Raw genomic sequence first — 14,252 nt, 5'->3', positions numbered from 1 at the left:
ACATCCCCCTAAAAGTAGAGCGAGTCACAACTAAGGAGCCCGCCTGCCGCAGCTAAGACCCAGTGCAACCAAATAAAACCAACAACAACAACAACAAAAAAACCCACTAAAAGTGTCAAAATAACAAGTAAGTTAATATGATGCGGTAAGTTAAAGAGAACTCATGCTGCCTCTATTGGACTGGACACATAAGAGCTACCTTTCCTGCTAAAGAGATTGGAGGGATAAAAGGAAATTAAATGCAAGACAAATCTCGAGAACTATAGGGGCGTGTTTCAATTTATATTCCATTAAATACTAGGGAAGCTTTTATTATGAATCGTCTTGAAACTGAAATGATCTTTCCTTTCTTTTTTTTCCCTACATCTATTTAGATACTTAAGCTTTTCAGAAAACCATAGACTTGTGCATCTCTCTTTGGGATACGTCTTTCATAGAGAGGTTAGAACTTGTTACTTACAATAGCTTGGTGATGATGCCACCTAATTTTTCTTGAGTGGGTGGTGAGAGGAAATAGATTATCTTCCACCTGTGAATTGACTTCTTAAAGTGGAACTCTGCAAGCTCTTCATAAAATCATACAATGTATGTGTGTGTGTGTGTGTGTGTGTGTGTGTGTGTGTGTGTACACACTAGGTTCTATATCTTAGAGACGTTAGCAGAATTTAAATAGCTATATCTGAAATCATCACTACATTTCTATAATATTATTTCAATGGGAAAATATTTCCCCAAATTATAAAGAATATATTTATAAATTACTTTGGAGTCTTAGACTATTAATATATTTTAAAGTGATTTATGTAAGCCTTTTCTTTTTAAATGAGATTTAATGCACTCATGCATAGTTTGAATATTGCCCATATAGAGATTAATTTATGAGGAATGATTATATTATCACTTTAAATTCAGAGATCATAGGTAAGATGGCCCAGAACGTCAAAGCCTTTGATATAATAAACCTGGTAATTCAGATTGACAAAAAGTTACCAAATATCAGCTCATCGATCCCAGTGTTCAGTAACTATATCATTGTTCTGGTTGTTGCCTCATTCAACATCTTGGTAACAAAAGCACATAAAGGAAATTTTACAAATTTCCCTTCAAAACAGGTCGATTAATTATTTATCCCACTATAAAGATGGTGTTTATAGAATTTTTAGAATTCTAATAGAATTTATAGAATTTTAGCTATTTGTATCATTGTATGATGCAGAGATAAGTTTTTTGAGATTAATCTGTGCTTTTATTTGCCAGTATAACTACAGTAGCCTGCAAACTTTTTTAATCTAAAAAGTACATTTTACATCACAATCCAACAAACACACACTTATATAATATGTATACATATATAAAAGCGAAACAAAAGTTTTGCCAAAAACGTCTACCCTGAGTGTTAATTCTTTTTAAGACTTTTTTTTTAAACCAAGGCTGAACTGAACTGACACATCATAATCACCAAAGTCCCTAGTTCATCTTAGGGTTCACTTTATGGAGTGAATAGTGTTGCATGTTCTATGGGTTTGGACAAAAGTATGATGACATAAAATCATTATAATGTCATACAAAGTATTTTCACTGCTCATAAAAACTTCTGTACTCTATGTATTCATCTCCCCTTTCCCCTCAAACTCCTGGCAACCATTGATCTTTTTATTGTCACCATTGTTTTGCCTTTTCCAGAATGGCATATAGTTGGAATCTATTTTTCTTTTTTCCTTGACGAGAGGGATTCAAAGCCTTTGTGCCTATAAGACCACCCATGGCCCACCCACACATGGACTGGACAGGCTCTAGGTGGCAAACTCCCCCACTAAATACTGTAGCTTTCCTTCCAGTACTGAGTCCTGCCCAGCAGCCATGTGGAGGTGCAGGGGGATATGTGTTGGGTATTTGTTCATAGGAAGGCCACAAGCTTTGTGCCCCTTGTCACAATGAACCCAGATTCCTGTTGGGTGTGTTGTAAACAGACGAGCCATTTCTTCAGACTCCCTGCTCTGAGCACACCCTGAGATAATTTTTAATAGGGTAGCCAACTATAATAAATAAATACTCTTCTTATAGAAGGGAGGAAAATACAACAGAAGTTAATAAAAATATTGATGAGATGTTTATTATAAAGAGAATTTTTTGTACTTGTTCTCAAAATTTACATTGATATGTCTATTATTTTCATTATCTAATCTCATTTTTTCCTTGAAGGAATATATATAATTTAATTAAGTGACAGTGTGTTCTTCCTTATAATTATATATATTTAGATTCTTAACTAAATATGAAAAATTAAAGTATATTCATATAAAATCTTGAATGATTGTTCATTAAAGGTCAGAGTGCTTAGAAAATACTACACAAAAAAAAAAAAAAAGAAAATACTACACAAAATGGCTCATATGGAAGAGTATTCATTTGCCTATGTATATCTTTATTTTATACTTGTCATAGAATTAACATAAAATTATAAAATAATTGTTTGCTGATATTTATTTGACAAAGCCCTAAAATAAACATAGTCAATTTCATTTATACAGGGCTGGAATTGAAATCAAAGTAGCAAAGAATTAGAAAATGTATGTCATAGATTCATGTAAAACACAGTAAGAGATGAAGGATGTGAGCACTTCAACATGTAAGGATGTCTTAATACAGAGGCACAAAAAGCAAGTTAAATAGAATCTATTTAGAACTAAAACCAATTTTATTATAATTTGCAATTGAAAGTGGAATTGTTTTAGAAAATATTAATGCCAGCTCACCTATATTTACATATTAATCTGTGGGGCTTTTCTTATAAATAGAAACAAATAGTCTTTCCCTGCATGAAAATATTATAACACTTAATACCAACATAACAATAGCAATTTTTAAAAATAAATTAAAACAGCAAAATTATAGACATTTAAGGAATCATTTTTGGCTATTTAATGTTATCTTTGTCCTTGTAAGTATAACACTTTCAAATTATAGCAGACTGTCTCATTCTCAGTTTTCAGGAAAATAAGGAATAGAGTTTAAGTACCATGACAAGTATAAGTGGAAATTGAAAAAAATATTTAAATATAATGAAAATAGTGTTATTTAATTTTCAGATGTTTCAATCAATGATAAGAAATTATACTTACATAAATATTTCCGTAATTAAAAAATTTTGGTCCAGTTTATTTTCCCTCTTTAGAGAACTTTGCTGTATATTTAGAAATCAGGCATTCAGCTGTATATCTATAAATCAAACTTTAAAAAATGTTTCTATCAAAACAAAATGCTTTTTGCAAAAAATGGCTTTTCTCATGTCTTTGGTCATTTGATAATAACATTTTATTTTATTTGTAATATAATAGTTGGTTTATGAAATAAAGTGTTACTTATGCAAAATGTAATGTTTTTTTAAGAATAATTGTAAAAATGGAAATTGTATGCTAGCTTGATGTAGATGAGAGGTCACTTGGAAGTGAGTCATATTCCACCCTTAGCCAAATCTACTATTAGACCAATCTAAAAATAATTTAGAGAAGAAAAAACACATTATCCCAAGGCTCGTCAATTGTTTAAATGGTTGTAAAAGATCCCTAGAACGCATGAGCAGGGAACCAAACTGTAATGACTCAACATTTCTGATGAAACTTGCTCCCCTATTTCCAGGACCACATCCCCAGTGCAGAGGCCATCAGTCTGGTATTTAAATAAATTTTAAAATAGTATTTTGAATTACTATTGAAAACATAGGCGTATAACCTAGTTACCCTGAGTAGCCATCAATGAAACTGAGTGTACCTTATCTCCTAGTTGAAACTTACAAAAAATGAGATTAAAAAAATTTAAAAGGTTACAAGAAATGATCAACTTGAATATTATGAAGACAATTGTGTAAAATGAAAGATTACTGTATACATACCTTAAATATTTATTCCAAGAGCAATTTGAAAGAGAAGAAGGTAGAATGCATAGTAGGTATCATCTTAGTGGTTTTGAATTGCTGATCAAAAGAATGATAAGGTGTCAGGAAAGAAGAAAGGAATAGTACTGTATAACACTCCAAATGTAAACAATGCATGCATTTACATGAGGCAGAAACATTTTTTCCCAATCAGAGAGCTTTGTTGTGTTTCTCTACTTTGTTTTTTATTTTATTTTTAGTAAAATTTAATAGATTGAGAAACTCATCCACTCCTGAATGTAATGCCCTTGGAGACAGACTCCAAAACTAAACTGACCTTGTCGTAACCTAAAATGTTTACTTCAAAACTGTTCAGTTCAAAACAGAACTACACTTGCTATATCACAGTGATACCAATAGTAATTTAAGGTAACTGTCACTTTAAAAGTAGCCATCAACTCTGCCTAAATATGCATTATTTTTATATAAAAACCCTGGTATCCTCTTTCAACGTATATGTCAAAGAGAGCTAAGACAATTGCCTTTAAAGCAACTTCATTTCTCTGTTATGCTACTGTGAAAGAAAATTATAGTCATTAGTCAAAAAAGTGAATAAAATTGGTTATATGCTACATAGTGACCTTGATATTGATTTTAAAAAATTATTCTTATAACCTGCATGATACCAAAACAACTACTGTTCACAACCTCACCTGTATAAAGAAACTGTTTTCCACTAGAAAAACATTATACACTTGTCAGTTAAAGAAAGAGTGTATTGGCTAAGTATGTTTTAGTGGCTGGGCTTACAATGGAGGAGAGACATGATATTATTGTAATAAAACTGTATACAATTTGAGGCAAATTAATTCTTTTAAATTTATCTTAAGCTCCATAGAGTTTAGAATAAGTAGGTATGCATATGAAGTAGTATTATCAGTAATTGAAATATTAACAATTATAATAGACTGATGAAATAAACATTGTCTTATATTTATTGGTTTAATTAGTCATGAATTTTAATTAATAAGTTGTTAAACTTATTTTCCACACCTCTAGTGAAACACACTAGAAATCCATATAGATATTCCAACAAATTTTTTTTTTTTAAGATATTACCTATGAGCCTCAGGCAATCTCTAGGTCTTTTTTAGTTCCTGAGGTTTCAACTGAGAAAAGTGCCAATTAGTTCCAATTTTGATGATGATATTCATGATGTGGTCTCTAATATAAAATAATTTTTGGTGGGAAATTTGGTGACATGTTTCCTCAGGATATAGACAAAGACCAATATACTCCGCATTCTACAGCACTGTCTAAATGTGACATAGTCTGTCAACGCCAACACACTTAAACAGAAAGTGAAAAAAAAAATCCTTTCTATGACTGTAATTTCAAACAGACAGTTCAGATCCTTGGAAGCATCTCAGTGTCTGACTAGTTAGACATTTAGGGTTTATGTTTGTAATTTGATAATAACAATTATTGGCTATATTGACTGTGCCAAGGAAGTAAGAATCATATTAAATTTAAATCTCCTCAGGTAAAATCATATCTGGAATACTGTGTTCAGTCATTGGACCCATATTTTGAGGGAGATATTGATAAGCTGGGGCACCCATAAGACAATGACCAGGATGTGAGAGAGCTTTATAGCATGAGGAGAATGATCAGGGTTACTGAGAAGTTCAAATTTAAGAAGAAGATGTTGGTTAGGAAAAATCTGGGTTTTTAAAAAACAAAATATTGAATTCATTGTCCTGTGGATGATACTCTAACCTGAGTTTATAGGCACAAGAAATAACTAAGATCAGTGGGTAAAGTTCTTAGGAAATTCAATATGAGATAGAATTCCCTGAAAATTATAGCTGTCTGAAATTAAAATGTACTGCTCTTGTTAGCTGTGAGCAGATGACACAAGTTACATGGGAGACTATAGAGTTCATGTCTGGAGTAAAGAATTGGATGAGGAATCCTCTATAGACTTATGTGATTTTGATGTTCTGTGAATTTAATAACTGAAATGCTTCCTTCTGATAAACTTTTCCCAAATGTTTCAATATTCCAAATGTTCAAGACAGGAATCTATTAAGCTGAAACACATGAAATTGCCAGTCTTATAAGTTCAAAGTGGTTGAATAGTAGCAATTTCATGCAGTTTTATTTACATCCATGGTTTACTGAAACTAGTCTCTGAAACAGAAATGAGCAAGCCAAATAGAAAGAAAACAAAAAACAAACAACTGCTGCTATTAATCTCCATCTCCTTAGCACTTACTCATTTAGCACAGTTGAGACCAAATTCAGATGACGTGTTTCATTAGTATTTGGATTGGCCCCAAAAATGAAAAAAATAAATAAAGCTAATTGTCATGTATCAAATTGCTTTCACTCAGTTTAATTTCTCGTAGGTGTTAGACAAATAGAGAAACAAACAATAACTAAAACAAAAAAAACACGAAAACTACATGAGCTAGTAGTTATGAACACTCTGAAAATTGAAGACTACTATGGAATTTATGCTATATCTTTAAGGATACTAGCTCTTATGTAATAGTAAGCAGGACATGATAAATGAATTTATAAGGATATCATGATAGAAGTAATTACATATAAGGAAAGTAAATCAATGAAAGAAGAGAGATGGGAGGAAAAAGTAACGGTAAGTGGTGATAACAACTGTGAACAGGAGTCAGGACATCTGCACTCAATCCCATCTGTCGCTAATTCTTTTAGTGATTCAGAGGAAGGCATGAAGTCTCTCATGGCCTGAATTAGCTCATCTGTAACATGAGTGGGTTGGACTAATTGACCTCTATATCAATCTAGGCTTCTGAAACCTGAAATTCTGTTACTGTTTGAAAATATTCAGGAATCAAAAATATAGAATCTTAGTAAATGCAATCTAAGATGAAGAGAAGTTAACAAGAAATCAACATTTTATCATGGCTAAATTAATGGTAAAATAAAATATTTAGAGGCCAAATGATTATTGAAGGACTTAGTCCATGAGAGAAAAATGTACACATAATGCTATTTGTGTGTGTGTGTGTTTCTTGTACTTTGGTTAAGTTCATTGCATAGACTTGGTTGGAATATCAGTTCAGTGCCTTGTTGGGTTTGTTACTGTAGTGACCTTGAGAATACTCCTTTCAGATGTCTGCAGGAATTAATTGACCTATGACCCCAGGTTCTGTGCTCTGAAACCCATCACTGTGGTTGGTGTTGAAGCACCATTTCCCATTGGATGCTCCCAACAAATGACTGAATATGGCAGGGATAAGACAGGTCCATTCTGGAAAGACATATGACTCCTCTGATGGTGATTCTCTTGAAGAATACCAGATGGCCTTGTTAAAGTTTCCTTGACATTTCATTGCATTTTAAAATGCTTCCATTCGATTTTTCTTCCTTCCTTCTCTCCTTCACTCAGGGTAGGCCTGTTTCACAATCTGACAGTCCCAGCTTCTAGTGGCTCCCACCTCTTTAACCGACACAGGCGGTTATGAGATTTATGAGAGAAATCTCATAAATCTCTTGCATGTGTAGTCATTTCTCAGCATCTGCTTCCTGGAAGATCTGTAATAATGGGTCACTCAGATCTTTTCCACTTCATTCTGTTTACTAATCTATAAATTGGAAGTAGTATCTAATTTATTTGGTTAGTATGAAAATTACATGATCTCATCAATGAAAATATAGTATATTGCTTATACAATGCTAGTATTTATTATTATGCTCTAGCCAAATTGGACAACTGAGTTTTTTGGTCTTACCACTCTTATTCAGATTGTGCCATTATACAAAATTACCCTCTCCATATATAAATATCGAGTTCCTACATCACTCATTAGAGCAATCATTACGGCCACCTCTTTCATAAAGCTTTAAAATTTAATTTTTTTCTTCAAAACTACTAGTACACTTAAAATATTTTCTCTTGAATGGTCATTCTTTCTTTATTTTTCATCTGCCCCATTCTGTATGGAAAATATAATGGGATCAGGGTTTCTGTCTCACTCATATTTTTATTTTTGGGAATCTGGAACCTAGGGTATTCAGTAAATGTTAGTTAAGTTTAAAAACAAATGTTTGCTGGTAGTCAGGGGTCACATCAAGTAGAAATTTGCCATAGAAAAGTTTGCTTTTTCTATTAAGTGCAATGAGAAACCATTCATAGTTCTAAGCATGGATTGAGAAAACAGGATATGTGTTTTATTTTGATTGCCATGGACACTCCGTGGAGGAGATAGTGGGGTTGGAATTTAAGGTCTGTTCTGAAACTGAATGTTGTATTTGTTATACCAGAGATGTACAGTTGCCCTTTACCTATTATCACTGTAACTTAACTAATCATGCAGTCTATCTCTTTAAAAGCAGTCACTTCATTATTTTCCAGCATTAATAATGAATCTGTAAGGTAACTTGTGCTATTAAAATGATGAAAACAACATTAGGGTCTCAAGAAATAATGACCTTTCCCATATTTAACTCAGATCAGTAACTGTGATGCTGAGAAATCAATTCAGACTGGCAGTGGCAGAGATTAGGCAATAGAAATATAATGGGGGATCCTCCTCCCCAGGCCGTGGCCTGGCCTGATAAATGGCATATTTTAAAAACTTACAGGATTTATTCCCTTTTCTAAAAACCTACAGGATTTATTTCTTGCTTCCTCATCAAGGAGTACATTATAAAGAAATCTTAGGCACAGATGTATGGTGGTTGGCTTCAGAGATTCTGGTGTTTGTTTTCAATACTGTAACTTCATTATTTGAAAGGATGTGGATCCTTAGACTATCAAACATGAAGGAATGAGAATACAAAACATATTCCAAAGCTAAGCCTAAATGACACTGTCTCAGATTATCTATGGTTCTTATCCCCTCCATTAGTGCAAGTAATTGAGTGTTTGAATTTGAAAGTGCAAGTTTATCTCATTGTTCCATTATAGGTAATAAAAGTGACCTATGTGAGGATATTAGATTAGTGATTTTACTTAGTATTCACCTTATGCTTAGAAGGTGTGAAATTGTCAACTCGTTCAAATTAAGTCATTATCCAGTTATGTAACAAATAGACTTATGCTTAAAAAGCTTAACTAAGCAGGTGCAGAGAGAAAGGAGCAGCTCCATCAAATGCTTCAGGAAACCCTTTCTACTGCTGTTCTTTATTTTTACATCTCATTAACAGCAGTATTAACTATCATATACTGCTCATATAGGAAAAATTGGAAGATAGTAAGCATTCTGCATAATCCTCTTAAAAATATTTTAAGTACAAGGAAGAGTTGGTGTTTCTTGTTTGTTTGCTTTTTGATATATAGCCTCATGTCATCTTGAACCTTCTTATTGTTAATAGGTAGACACATGAGGAATTCTGATATATTAGTCTGCTAGGGTTGCCATAACAAAATATCATGAACTCAGTTGCTTAAAGAGTAGAAATTTATTTTTTCACAGTTCTTTATACTAGAAGTCCAAGATCAAAGTGTTGGCAGGTTTGGTTTCTTCTGAGGTTTCTCTCATTGTGCATTACACAGCCACTTTCTCACTGTATCCTCAGGTCTGTGTGTTTTCTCCATCCTAATTTCTTTTCTTATAAGGACACCAATTATATTGGATTAGGGCCCAACCATATGACCTAATTTTACCTTAATTACCTCTTTAAAAGTTTTATCTCCACATCCAGTCACATCCTGAGTTATGGGGGCTAGGACTTAAACATGTGAATTTGGGGGGAACACAGAACACAGTTTGACTCATAAAATCTGGAAAATTTTTTCCATCAATTAAATGCACATTTTTTTCTTATTTGAGAAATATCCCTAATTCATATGAGGCAGAGACTCTATAGTGAAATCAGATATGATATTTCTGTATCACCTCTTTAGATTTCCATAACTACTTGCTTTTATAAATTCTAGAGAGCTATGCAGAGTGTATTTAAACATGGAGTGATCAAAACAGACCAAGTAGGAAGAAAAGAAAAAGAAGGAAAATGAGTTCAGGGATGGTCAAACACAGGTCAGGACCGCTAAGATATTATAGTCAATATCTCTCTTCCTGGGTTTCACATGAAGGACACAGAGGTAGGATATTACTTTCAAGAGTTTTATTGACCAGTTGTCAACAAAAGGAGGTAGAGATGGGTAGCTTTTGTTATTCTTTGAGCCCAGACTTCTAAAAAATAAGAGAAATAAAGATGTCATTATTTCTTTTTTAAAAGATGATAACAATTGAAGGATTTGCTTTTTTTATTCTGGAACATATCAGCATATCAGTTTCTCAATTCCACCTCCTTGGGTTCCTTTTTTGTAGTGTTTTGTTTCAAGTTTGTTTTGTTTTAGTAATTTTGTCCAATGTGAGCACGAAATGCTCTTTTATGGGTCAACATACTGTGAAGCTGCTAATAAATGAAGTGTTTTAAAAACTATCAGAGAAACAAACACAGGGACAACATGATCTCAACCAGCTCAGAGACATTTCTAGAAAGTACCAGGCAAGGACTTTATGTAGAAAATTGTGTACCTCATGCAAATATGCATACTCGGAAGAAAGTTTCTTCTGCGCTCATAATTTTTTGTGATCTTTACCATGGATAATCAGAATATTACAGTCTCTTTTTTGTAATTCTTTAATTTAAAAAATTTGAAAATAAAACAAGTCACAGACCGAGAGGAAATATTTGCGAAACATGTATTTGACATGACCTTGTAGCCAAATAACATCTTATAGAAAACCTCGAATGAACTTTTTGGCCAAGCCTGTATAAAGAATTCTCAACAAGAAAATAAACAACCAAACCAAATCAAAAATGGACTAAATATCTGAATAGACATCTCACCAAAGAAGATACACAGATGGCAAATAAACATATGGAAAGATACTACTTTAGGAAATTGCAAATTAAAACAACAATGAGACACTATTACACATTCCTAAGAATGATAAAATCCAAAACACTGACTATGCCAAATGCTAGCAAAGATGTGAAATAACAGAAACTCATTAATTAGTGGTAGGAATGCAAAATAGTGTAGCTACTTTGGAAGACAGTTTGGCCTTTTCTTACAAGGCTAAACACAGATTTACCATATAACCCAGTGATTAAAGTCCTAGATGTTTACTCAAAATATTTGAAAATTTATGTCTACATTAAAACCTATGCACCAATGTTTATAGCAGCTTTATTCATAATTGCCCAAAATTGGAAGCAACCAAGATGTCTTTCAATAATTAAATGTATAAAAAACCTGTGATACATCCATACAGTGGAATATTATTCAGTGGTAAGAAGATGTGAGCTATCAAGCCACAAAAAGACATGGAGGAAAACTTAATACATCTTACTTAGTAAAACAAGCTAGTCTGAAAAGGCTACATACCATATGAATCCAACTATATGACATTCTGGAAAAGGCCAAACTATAGAGACAGTAAAAAGATCAGTGGTTGCCAGAGGTTCAGAGGGAGGGAAGGATGGAGGAATATATGGAGTATGGGGAATTTATACGTCATTGAAACTATTCTGTATGATACCATACTGGTGGTTATAGGACATTATGTATTTATCAAAATCCATTGACCTTTTACAACACAAGGGGTGAACCCTATTGTAAACTCTGGACTTTAGTTAATAATAGGTTAAACATTTTGTTAACTATGAAACTGTAAAAATATAAACAATCACTTTATGTTTGTAAAAAACATATGCATTTCTGTGCTATGGACTTGAGAGTTGTAAACTGCTCTATAGAAGAATAGAATCTTTCCCATATGTTGTAGATATCCTAAAGTGCCTAAAAACAATGGACATGTTATAAATACTGACCAGTGATGGTGATTTACATTATCTAAACTTTTATTATGTGATATAGAACTTTCCTCAGGAACAGTAATTTCAGTTTTACGCCATTGCAAACATGTTCACAAGCAAATAGTAAACTGTTAACCCCATGGATTGAGAGTGAGATGTTCTTGTTAAACAACTGTATAAAACATAACAGTGGAATAAAATTCTTTCATCTCAAAGCTAGAACTAACGAGCTCTGTGTGGTGAACACTGGGTGTGGCAATCATGCTGCCATTTTCTGTCTCAGACATTGATTCTCTGGTTTCAATTATTATTAGTGGCGTCTATCAATCTTTGTCTCTGTCTCTTTCTCTCATTCCCCTTATTGTACAACTTGCAACAAAGAGAGATGGAGGCCAAATCTCTAAACTGAAAAAATAGTCACATCCCACTTCAAAATGAAATCAAATATAGAATCCTTCATGTGGGTGGCTCTTTGACATTTCCACTGTAATAACATGGAATATTTTTTGACCACAGTCATTTGCTACATAGCTTTTTGATCAGCTGTTTCTGGCCATCATGGAAGTTTGAGTGACATTTGGTCTCCTGGGACCTCTATGCCTTGGAGTTTTTGTTCAAGTGATGAAAAACTTGTAGTGCAATCCTAAATTCTAACTACTGATTAATTCTATTGGAATGGAATATCAAAAAATGACCCAATGATGTCTTCCAAAAGCTGATCATAAATGTCCATGCTGTAATTTTGTGTGAGAATTATCAATTGCTAGAATAATAAATTATAAAACACAAAATTGATATGCTATTAAAAGTACTATAGTTGATTCAATTTGCTCTTCTTTCAATAATTTACATAATATTTATAGACATTAATTTGCTAATCTATATTTTATAATAATCTTATTAACATCCTCAAAAGGTGTATTGAAATTTTCATTGTAATTTCATTATAATTATATATTATTTTGGAGTGTCATTCCACCATGGTAAAATCTCTCAATTTATTTCTTGATATCTTTTAATAGATATTTTCCTTTTTCCCCCTCTTTCGCTTTTTTTGCCTCTGTAATAATACCTCATTATGTTTTTTATTATATTTTTTTTGGTGGGTAATTAATGATGTAAGAAGGTATAGTGGACTTTTAAAAGTTAATCCTGTAGGCAACCATGCTGATAGCTCTTATTTGGTCTGTGTAGATTTTTGTTAGATTTTCTTTGTAGATTCTTCTGGGTATGTTGGCCTGCATCTATTGTTATCTGCTCTCCAGCCACATCAGGTTCTACTTTTACTCTGTTGTCACCCAGTTGAAACCTGACTGGCATTGGGAGGTCTCTGTTGTTATGCTGCCTCACAGTTTTTTTAGGATAGATGATGTTATTCCCAGGGCATTGTGGGAGAGAAAAGTACAGCTCAGAGTTGACCCAGCTAATCATCCATATGTAGTAGCACTCACTCCTATTGAACTCCCTACTGCTTCTCCCAACAAAGAATTAAATACCTCTCTCACTTCAGGTGTTCTTACACATATTTATTATTGGGATTATTAACCTTTCTCGCTTCTGTAGCATTTCTTACGTTATAATTGGGAGAGAGATTTAGATGTCCATTCTAGGCATATATAACTATGCAAGGTCAAAAGAGTAATTAAATAAAACTATCATTTTTCTGGATTTTTTTGTATCATAATTATATTAAAAATATTTCACTCATATTTTTCTAAAGTTTACTTTTAAAGAACATGGGGAATTCTGGAATTAATTGCAAAAGGTGAAAATAGACGTTTTTACCACTTAAGTGTGCTCTTTCTCTACACACATACTAATGTATTTCAAGGTATCGATGGATTCTGTGTGAGAAAAGTCATTGATGAGGTTGATGTAAGTATAACTGGGGACCTCAACTGACAGAGAGTCCTTAGCAGGAAGGGCTATAGAAGCAGAAGCAGTAAATAATCCTTTCTCTTAGAAGGTGAACTTCTTGCATGAATAAGCAACAGTGTATCGTTGCTTATTGTATCATTATAGAGAATCTATAAATAAATAGATTTTAAGTAGACCCTTAAGTCATATTTTTTGAGTGAATAACTAATATTTATTAAACAATATTTAATGAGAGCCCCTATGGCCATTTTGAAGATTAGACAAGGCCACACAAACACCAAAGGTCAGAGAGGAGAATTCAAAATCAGACCAGCCAAATTTCTGAGCATCACAACTCTTAACTACTAGATCAGATAGAATAAAGGGAATACAGGGCTTTTAGAAGGATGAGATCAACTCTTAGTGATAATTATGAATATCTATTGGGTTTAAATATTCCTGCATGTATTAGAAACATGTACCTAAATAATACACCATCAGTGATTTGTGGTTTAAAAATGATCTCTAAGAAACAATAATTTACTTATGAGCACATTCCCGATTTCATAGGTAAGGGTATCAGGATGGTTGTCTATGTTACCTGACAGGGATGACAACTTTTTGTTCTATATATAATGGAAAAATTTAACATACTTGAAAAGCATCTTATAACCTGACAACTAAAAAATTATTCTGATTGATT

At 32.9% G+C, this 14,252-nt stretch overlaps 1 protein-coding gene and 1 non-coding gene across 4 annotated transcripts in view; one reads left to right on the top strand and one right to left on the bottom strand.

Moving 5' to 3' along the window:
• CADM2 (cell adhesion molecule 2) overlaps positions 1 to 14,252 on the top strand; it is a 1,069,757-nt gene that overhangs the window by 240,540 nt on the left and 814,965 nt on the right. The gene's annotated exons all lie outside the window — the stretch shown is intronic.
• Positions 1,881 to 2,010, bottom strand: LOC137225630 (small nucleolar RNA SNORA11). Its single transcript, XR_010943942.1, has one exon. It is a non-coding gene; the product is annotated as a small nucleolar RNA SNORA11 (small nucleolar RNA).

This window comes from Pseudorca crassidens, chromosome 5 (genome assembly GCF_039906515.1).
Source record: "Pseudorca crassidens isolate mPseCra1 chromosome 5, mPseCra1.hap1, whole genome shotgun sequence".
NCBI classification, from domain to species: Eukaryota; Metazoa; Chordata; class Mammalia; order Artiodactyla; family Delphinidae; genus Pseudorca; species Pseudorca crassidens.
Note: the sequence above shows the minus strand (reverse complement) of the source record. Positions and strands in the feature narration are given on the sequence as shown.